This window comes from Euprymna scolopes, chromosome 40, assembly GCF_053919585.1.
Source record: "Euprymna scolopes isolate OS-2025 chromosome 40, ASM5391958v1, whole genome shotgun sequence".
Taxonomy (NCBI): Eukaryota; Metazoa; Mollusca; class Cephalopoda; order Sepiida; family Sepiolidae; genus Euprymna; species Euprymna scolopes.
Window position 1 is genome coordinate 24,261,417 of NC_136521.1, and position 11,110 is coordinate 24,272,526.

General features: G+C 26.2%; 1 pseudogene; it reads right to left on the bottom strand.

Annotated features, from left to right (window-relative positions):
* Positions 1–3,557: 3,557 nt before the first annotated feature.
* LOC145265802 (5S ribosomal RNA) lies at positions 3,558–3,674 on the bottom strand (annotated as a pseudogene).
* Positions 3,675–11,110: the final 7,436 nt, after the last annotated feature.

Consider the following 11,110-nt stretch of genomic DNA (forward strand, 5'->3'; position numbering starts at 1 on the left):
AAAACAAAAGCAATTTTGGTGCTTATGCACTTATGTTCCTGTTATTTTTTATGGTTTAAGTGCCTTCCCCAATGTTTGAAGTGTTTCTAATGGTTTTACCTATGACTATAATCTCTGACACCCCCCCCCCCCCAAAAAAAAACGGCCCCCCAAAAAAATATCCACCAATCAATAAAACATAACAAAATAATCCGAAAAGCGCAAAGTTCAAGCAAAAAAAAATTTATATATATATATATATATAAGCTGGACGTCTGTGTGTGTGTGGTCATGAATAGGCTCCTATATGGTTGACTATTTTAAAAAAACTGATTACATATAATGATGGAAGATGTATCGAGGATCAGGAATGGGTATGTTTGATCTGGCAGAATAGTGGTTCATAAAAATTGTGGGGTCTACGTTCGCACCTGGCCCCCAAAGTATGGAAATAAAAAATGAAAAAAAAAAACGTTTACAAGGGTTTTTGATATAGATGTACATAAGAATACTTTGATAAGTATGTTTCAACTTAAATAGGGATGGTATAATAAAATTGTGGGGTCTGTGTTCGCGCCTGTACTCCATGGAAATATGGCACAAACTTTAAGAAAGACTTTGCATAAGTATACTTTGATAATTATGTTTCAGGTTGAAGAAATATGGTATAATAAAATTATTGGGTTCACGCCTGAACTCCATAGAATGTAAATATGTCACAAAGTTTAACAAGGTTTTTTTTAAAGGGGTGAGTGTCCACAATAACACCTTAACTTTAATCTTAATTCACGTTAGCTTTTATTTATTTTTTGGAGTTGAATCATATTGTGTCAAATAAATTCACCTCATAAATTCACGTTCTTGTGAAAGCCAAAAAAAAAATAATGTCGGAACTTTAGACAATTCTCGACACAAATTTTGCATAACTCTGTTTTTTTCCTTCTCCACTTGCACGTGGCACTCTTTCGAAAATAGATAAATAGATAAATAATAAAAAATAAGAACGTTGCTTGTTATCGTGTCAAAAGAAGGAAAAAATCCTGCTCACGTGATTACGTGTCTTTTTAAAAACATTTACATAACCTTTTCATTTTTATTTATATATGTGTTTAAGCTTTTTTTTTTTTTGGCAGAAAGGGTTGTAATCAACTGAATTCCTTCTAGTAAGAAGGAATTCAGTTGATTACAACCCTTTCTGCGTGTTCTTTACATTACAATAGTACAACCCTGAATTCGACGGCGCAATACTACACCGTTCAATACTGTAAAACTGAAACGACGCTGTTCTGCTTGAAAAGGGCACCATTTTCTTCTTATTCATATTTATATCTATTCTTTTCTTTAAAAAACTAAAGTAATTACGTGTTTACTTTTTTAATATCTCATTTTGCTGTTTCGGCTTATTTTACTAAAGTAAGTAAAGCTTCATTACTTTTCAAAACTGTTTTTGTTTCTTTGTTTTCGATATTTCATCGATATTATTAGAGTCTTTAGCAGAAAAGCCAACAAACGACTACCCGAAAAAATAAATATACAAGAAATAAATAATCAATAAAAGTTCAGTTCATGTTTTGTTTTGTTTTGAAATAGTTTTTAATGCTCTTTATTTGAAATAATTTCAGCGAACCGAAATAAACGAAATTTGAGGTGATAACTACTTAAATGAATTTTTATATAAACTACACATGCCATAATGGAATATTCCTCAAGCACAAAATAACGGAAAACATTAAAATATGTTTATAAATATTCCTTACGTTGACGGAACTCTCTTAAATTGTTAACACAGAATGCTCAGGTGCCGCTTCTTCAAACTGAAAACTGGGCTCTCCATTTCAAAGTCGCTGCCATTTTGATTTTTTTTTTAAACCGATTCGTGAATTAAAAAAAAAATTCTTTTTACAAACTACTTAAAAATACAAACTAATGAACTTTTCTACCATAAAAGTAACTTTTATTGACTATGATAACATTTATTTCTTGTATATTTATATTATTATATATATAACATTTTCTCTTTGTAAGGAAACATCATTTTGTTCGTCACTCTTGGCTATGAATGGAAACAAAGTTGATATAAAAAATATATTTTTGCAAAAATTATCTTTACTTTCATCATATTTTGCTTAGGGTAAAATTTTTGAGCATCAAAACCTATCTCTTTACAACCCCCTCCTTTTCATAACCTATCATACTTTCATCAATCACGGTCCATTTTATGTAGGCTGTTTTTGAACCCAGTCAACGACGGGTACTTCTGCTAGTATATGATATATATATATATATTAGTAATTTATAAAATATATATGGCGTTTAAGCTACACTGAATATTCAGCGTTTCATTCACTATAGGATTCGTCAGGCTTATATCTATATATATAAAAATGTAAATTTGGTTCATTAAAAGTGAATAAAACCATATTTCTACGTTACCAATTTATTTGAAATTTTCAGACAACTCATCATTAGAGTCGAGGGATGTTTTTATGCCATTAAAATAAATTTACCTTGCGAATTATTAAAATATTAAATAAAATAAATATATTTTTGTAACCGTTAGTGCGAACCTGCTTTGTTGATAAAACTGAACTTCCGGTTCGATTCATTTCGCAGCCACGAATTGACGAAACGAAGTAGTTTTCAGTTTCTGTTTACTCGATAAGTAAAAAAAACAAAAAAACATAATTCATTTGTTTATCTTCCAAATTTTTTAATTTACACATTTTTTCTTGATTATATGAGGCAAAAAAAAAAGTTTGTCGTTTGCTTTTTGAGTTTTTTTTGTTTTTCGATATATTTATCTGTAAAGTAAAGGAATGTTTGCATGTTATTAAAATAAATTAAGATCATTAAGATCGCAAATTATAAAAATATATTTAATAAAATAAAAATATTTTTCGTAACTGCGGGACTATTCGCCATTTCCGGTAGAAATTAGCCTTTCACGTGCACCACACGTGGACGACTTTTGAATTACAACATTTAACTTTCTGATTAATAGATGGGTAAAAAAAAAATCCCTATTTTTTAAATTATATATATATATATGAACAAATGATTAATAAAATATGTTAAAAGACATCTTGAAAAAGAGTTAAAAACATATTTAATTTTAAAAAAGGAAGCACAAGACTATCCACTTATCTTGTGCTTCCTTTTTTAAAATTAAATATGTTTTTAACTCTTTTTCAAAATGTCTTTTAACATATTTTATTAATCATTTGTTCATATTATAAGCTCTATTTCCTTTTCGGTTTTATTGAGCTTTTTATATCTGGCTGAGTTTATTTTACTTGTAAATATTAACTCTTTAATATTTATAATATATTTTAAGTTTACCATTTTGATTACCTTAGTAAACTTATTGTAACTTTTATTATATATATATATATATATATGAAGGCTTCCATCAGTCTTGACAGACTATGGATACCCACTGTAAGGGTGCCTGCGCGTGAAATTTGTGTGGCAAGACTTGCGCAACCTCTAACCACGCCTCTCCTGAGTCAACATTGTTGCATACCAGTGGCAAGTTGAGGTACAAGACGACTGGAAACAATGCCGAGATAAGCGGAGAGCTCATACAGCACCTAGAATTCCCAAATGGTCACCCATCTGGTATTAGCCAGGCTCAACGTTGCTTAACTTCGGTGATCTGACGAGAACCGGTGTGTCAACGTGATTATGCCGTATATATATATATATATATATATATATATATATATATATATATATATTGTACTTTAACCTTACAATTGAATAAAAAAACAAAACTTTAATAAAACTTGGAAATACGATTTAAAAAATAGCGCAGTCCGGTAAGTGCACTAGCATTATTTGTTTATCTTAAAATAGCATCGATTTTTTTCTACCGAACTCATTTGCTGTTTTTATTGAAAACTATTTTCTCCCGGATTTTTGATAAAATTTTCCATGTGTGCATCTCACGTTGATATATAACAAAAAATGTTTTTGTAGATTTCGGTGTGCTGAAAACGAATCTGCAAACTGTTTCCATCGCAAAATATAGTTTTTATGATATGAAGAAATTACTTTTTCGAAAAGTAGGCAATCACTTTTCTATGTAAATTTAACTTAAAATAAGCACCCACTTAGCATCATTTGTTTATCTTATTTTTTTTTATTTTTAAAAGCTTTCCTTGCGAAGCCTACCTAAAATAAATTTGTCTAATTCTTAATGTAATGGGGGGGGGGGGTAAATATGAAGAATTACTCCACCCTCGAAAATTCCTTTAAAATTACCACTCTTATAGGTTTTCGGGGTCGCTGAAAACGAAAATAACATTTATAATTAAGGCAAACGAGTACTTTCCAAGATATGAAGAAATGTTAGTTTAAAAAGTGGAGGATGATCACTTTTCCATAATAATTTAACGTAAAATGATCACCCACTTTGTGGCCACGACTTTTTTTGGGGGGGGGGGCTTTCTTTTTACCCTTGGAAAATCCTTTAAAATTACCCGTTTAAAATTGCAAAATGCAAAAGAAATCAAACAAAAAACTTTTTTGCCAAGAAACACACAGAAAAACTTTTTAAAATAGCATCCATTTTTTTCTATTGAATTCATTTGCTGTTTTTATTGAAAACTATTTTCTCCCTGATTTTTGATAAAATATTCCATTTTCGTACATAACAAAAAAAATTTTTTGTAGATTTTGGTGTGCTAAAAACGAATCTGCAAACCGTTTTCGTCGTAAAAAAAATAGTTTTCATGATATGAAGAAATTACTTTTTCGAAAAGTAAGCGATCACTTTTCCATGTAAATTTAACTTAAAATAAGCACCTACTTTCTAGCCAGCTTTTCCCATGTTTATTGGCTAAACAGCTTTCGTTTATGCTCGCGCGTAGCATAAACGAAAGCTACGGCTGTGAAATGGTAAATAGTCCCAGAGTTCAGGGGTTATTACCATGCAAAAGAAATCAAACAAAAACCTTTTTAGCCAAGAAACACACAGAAAATTGCCCCTCTCTCAGGTGGCCAGAAAGTGGGTGCTCATTCTAAGTTAAATTTACATTGAAAAGTGATCACCCACTTTTCGAAAAAGTAATTTCTTCATATCGTGAAAACTTTCTTTTTGCGACAGAAACGGTTTGCAGATTCGTTTTTAGTACACCGAAATCTACAATAAAATATTTCGTTATATATATCTAATATATATATATATAATATATATATATATATTTTTTTTTACACAGGCATCAGTACATTATCAAGGCCAAGAGGCCACTCAAGGATAAGGGTTAAAGAGTGTACAGTAGAAATTGGAAAATATAGTAATCATTAGTAATGAAAATTCGGTAAATTTTTTAACTTATATGGAACGGCTCATCAAGAACTTATTTACGTTAGACTTGAAGACAACCATATTGTACTCAGCCGGAAAGCAGGAAAACGGAAGACAATTCCACAAGCGTGAAGTTCTAAGAAAGAAGCTTTGTTCATGGAATCTACGTTTATGTTTAGGCACAGATAAAGAGTGGAGGGAATTATTGATAGTGTTTTCAGCTAGACGAGTGTTTCTTGTGAAAGTTTGGTGAGGGGGGACCATAGACTGAAGCTCAGTCAAACACTTTTCATGAAAATAACGATACATCAGAGACAAACTCGCAACATTTCTTCTGTGAGATAGAGGTTGCAGGGAAGAGAAAAGGACATCTCCTATAAGGCTACAAAGTCTATTTTGAACTCTATCAAGGCAGGACGAGTTCTTTCTAGCAGCTCCTGCCCAGATGTGACAACAGTATTCCATCCTTGAACGTACCTGGCTCTTATATAGATACAGAATTGCATCAGCAGTGAGATATCTACTGGATCTATAGAAAGATTCCACCATTTTTCCAGCGGCCCTGGCAACAGATTTGATGTACGTGATTCATTTAAGATCAGGAGGAAAGGTCAAGCCAAGAAGCTTGTCAAAACTTGAGGCCTCCTGAAGACGAGAGCCATTCATTTCAATTGATGCCAAATGTGGATCAGAATGTTGATGATGTAAAGAGAGAAGCTTGGTTTTAGATGCATTAAAAGTAACCAGCCACTCCTTTCCCCATTGTACTACGTGCTCAAGATCAGAGGAGAGAGAATCAGAGAGAACTTGGTCGTTTACTGTCTTAGATGTGCTACCATAAATAGTAGTGTCATCAGCATAAATGTTTACAAATGATGTAAGGATGTGATTTGGAAGATCATTAATGTAGATCAGGAAAAGAGTTGGGCAAGGATGGACCCCTGAGGGACACCAGCATTAATATTGTGAGCTTCTGATTTTTGCCCCTCAACTACTAGCTATCAGAAAGAAATGATTTAATAATTGAGAATACATTTAAAGCTATACCATAGCTAGAGATCTTGCGACATAAACCTTTATGCCATACCCTATCAAAGGCCTTAGATATGTGAAGAGCAATATATATATATATATATATATATATATATATATATATATATATATATATATATATATAATACATTACATATATATATATGTAATATATATTATATATATTACATATATATATATATGTAATATATATTATATATATTACATATATATATGTAATATATATAATATATATAAATTATATATATATAATATATATAAATAATATATATAATATATATAAATATATAATATATATATATGTAATATATATAAATTATATATATATATAATATATATAAATAATATATAGATAATATATATAAATAATATATATATAATATATATAAATATATAATATATATATGTAATATATATAAATTATATATATATAATATATATAAATTATATATATATAATATATATAATACATAAATTTATATATTATAATATGTATATAAATTTATATATTATAATATGTATACAATGTATGTATATATAATATATATATGTAATATATATATATAATATATGCATGTAATATATATATATATATATGTATGTAATATATATATAATATATGTATGTAATATAATATATATATTAAATATATATACAATATATACAATATATATATTAAATATATATACAATATATACAATATATATATTAAATATATATAATATATATATACAATATATATAATATATGTAATATATATATATGTTTGTAATATATTTATAATATATATATTAAATATATATACAATATATATAATATATGATATATATACAGTGATGATCATATTTATTGGCACGGTAAAATAAAAGTTAAATTTTGTCTAATAAATTCTAAAAAAGGGATTAAATTAAAGAAAATAACAAAGTATATTATGTATTTTTAACTGGCCTTTCCGATGCAGCAATCAGATTTTAGAAAAAATAAATAACAAAGGAACAACAAACATAATTGCAAAAAACCCTTGTTCAAAATTATTGGCACGATTTATTTAATAATCAATTGTATAGCCTTTGGCCTTGATTACCTTCCTCAGTCGCTTTTCATAGTTTACAACCAAGTTGTTGCACTCTTCAGTAGTAATTTTAGCCCACTCTTCCTGACAATAATCCTCCAATTGAATAAGATTCTTAGGCTTCCTTTGCATTACCCTCAATTTTAATGTTCTCTATAAATTTTCAATTGGATTAAGGTCTGGGCTTTGTGATGGCCACTCCAAAACATTAATATGATTGTCCTCAAGCCATTTATTAGTCAGTTTAGCCGAATGCTTTGGGTCATTATCTTGCATGAACCACCAACGACGACCAAGTGAGAGCTCTTTAGTAGAGTCTTTCAGGTTTTCATCCAATATTTTAACATACTCTTCCTTTTTTATGCTACCTGTGACCTTAACAAGTCGCCCTGGTCCAGAGGCAGCAAAGGATCCCCAAAACATCAAACTGCCTCCACCGTGCTTCACTGTGGGTATGGTGTTCTTAGGCAGGAAAGCTTCGCCAGATTTTCTGTAAATATAAGACACTTTATTATGGCCAAATAACTATTTTCGTTTCGTCAGTCCATAGAACACGTTTCCAGAATGCAACATCTTTATCAATATGACGTTTTGCAAAGGCTAGCCTTGCTTTCAGGTGCATAGGCTTCAATAAGGGAGTCTTTCTCGGACGACATGCTTTTAAACCAGCTCTCTTCAAAACTCTACCAACTGTATGTCGAGATACATTCACTCCAGAGGTGCTCTGTTCATCAACAATCTCCCCAACAGAGATCCTTGGGTTTTGTTTTACTTGTCGAACAATTTTCCGTTCATCTCTTGGGGAAAGAATCCTTTTTCTCCCTCTACCCTCTAAACTCATAACGTGGCCTTGCGATTTGAACTTGTTTATTATGGCTCTAACAGTGGATTTGGGAAGGTTTAGCTTCTTTGAAATCTTATCATAGCCCTCCCCATTGGTATGGCATGCTACAACAAGCTTCCTGACGTCTTCGCTGTGTTCCTTAGTTTTAACCATGGCGATTGAAAATTATAATTTAGTCACTTATAATAGTTTAAATAAATCGCTATCTAAAAATTATCTGAAAAAAATTATTCACTGCATTAGCGTTAAACAAGCATAATATGGCTATAAAAAAGTTCAGAAAGCACGTAAACCGGAAATTGATTGATATTATACTGATACTAAAAGAAAAACAAAGCCGTGCCAATAATTTTGAACAAGGGTTTTTTGCAATTATGTTTGTTGTTCCTTTGTTATTTATTTTTTCTAAAATCCGATTGCTGCATCGGAAAGGCCAGTTAAAAATACATAATATACTTTGTTATTTTCTTTAATTTAATTCCTTTTTTAGAATTTATTAGACAAAATTTAACTTTTATTTTACCGTGCCAATAAATATGATCATCACTGTATACAATATATATACAATATATATACAATATATATATAATATAATATATATATACACAATATATATATAAGATATATATATAATATATATATACAATTTATATATAATATATATAATATATAAATATATATATAATATATATATATAATATATATATATAATATATACACTATATATATATATAATATATACTATATATATATATAATATATACTATATATATAATATATACTATATATATATAATATATACACTATATATATAATATATACACTATATATATAATATATACACTATATATATAATATATACACTATATATATAATATATACACTATATATATAATATATATACACTATATATATAATATATATACACTATATATATAATATATATATACAATATATATATATAATATATATACAATATATATACAATATATATTCTTCAGATGCTGCACTTCTATTTCTTGTTCTCTTTCGGTGGAGGAGAAATCCTTCACGACTGAGACAATTTTTATTTTTGTACCTTTTCTCCACGTTAAAAAACGACCCTGGTGTCTAACTCTGTCCCTTGGGGAGGCATTGTAAATAGGTACAATATATATATAATATATATATATATAATATAAATATATACAATATATATAATATATATATACAATATATATAATATATATATATAATATAAATATATACAATATATATAATATATATATACAATATATATAATATATATATAATATATATATAATATATATAATATATATATAATATATACAATATATATATACAATATATATATACAATATATACAATATATATAATATATATACAATATATATAATATATATATACAATATATATAATATATATATACAATATATATAATATATATATACAATATATATAATATATATACAATATATATAATATATATACAATATATATATACAATATATATATACAATATATATAATATATATACAATATATATAATATATATACAATATATATAATATATATATACAATATATATAATATATATACAATATATATAATATATATACAATATATATATAATATATATATACAATATATATATAATATATATATACAATATATATATAATATATATATACAATATATATATAATATATATATACAATATATATATAATATATATATACAATATATATATAATATATATAATACAATATATATAATGTATATAATATATATACAATATATATAATATATATATACAATATATAATATATATAATATAAATACAATATATATAATATATATATACAATATATATATAATATATATAATATAAATACAATATATATAATATATATATACAATATATATATAATATAAATATATACAATATATATATACAATATATATATAATATATATAATATAAATATATATAATATATATATACAATATATATATAATATATATAATATAAATATATACAATATATATAATATATATACAATATAAATATATACAATATATATAATATATATATACAATATATATACAATATATATAATATATATATACAATATATATATAATATATATAATATAAATATATACAATATATATAATATATATACAATATAAATATATACAATATATATAATATATATACAATATATATAATATATATACAATATATATAATATATATATACAATATATATAATATATATATACAATATATATAATATATATACAATATATATAATATATATATACAATATATATAATATATATATACAATATATATAATATATATACAATATATATAATATATATACAATATATATATAATATATATAATATATAAATATATATAATATATATAATATATATACAATATAAATATATATAATATATATACAATATAAATATATATAATATATATACAATATAAATAGATATAATATATATACATACAATATATATAATATCTATATATAATATACATACAATATATATGATGGTTGCAACGTCTTGTCAGACGAGTGCCACTCCCTCAGACATTTAAAATCCATGAGCCCAAATACCTGAGGGAGTATCTATACAAAGATGATGTTACAGAGTCTTAGCTTTGTACGACAGTTAAGTCTCTCTCTCTCGGTTCAAAATGTTGAGATCCAGCAACAAGCAAGAGCAAGATAGCCAGCAACAAATTAAACTGCAGACCAGCTTAATGCCGGTAATGGTCTTCCGCTTTATGGTTTTTTAAATCAGAGATTTGCTTCTCCTAGATAGGTTGCCTTCA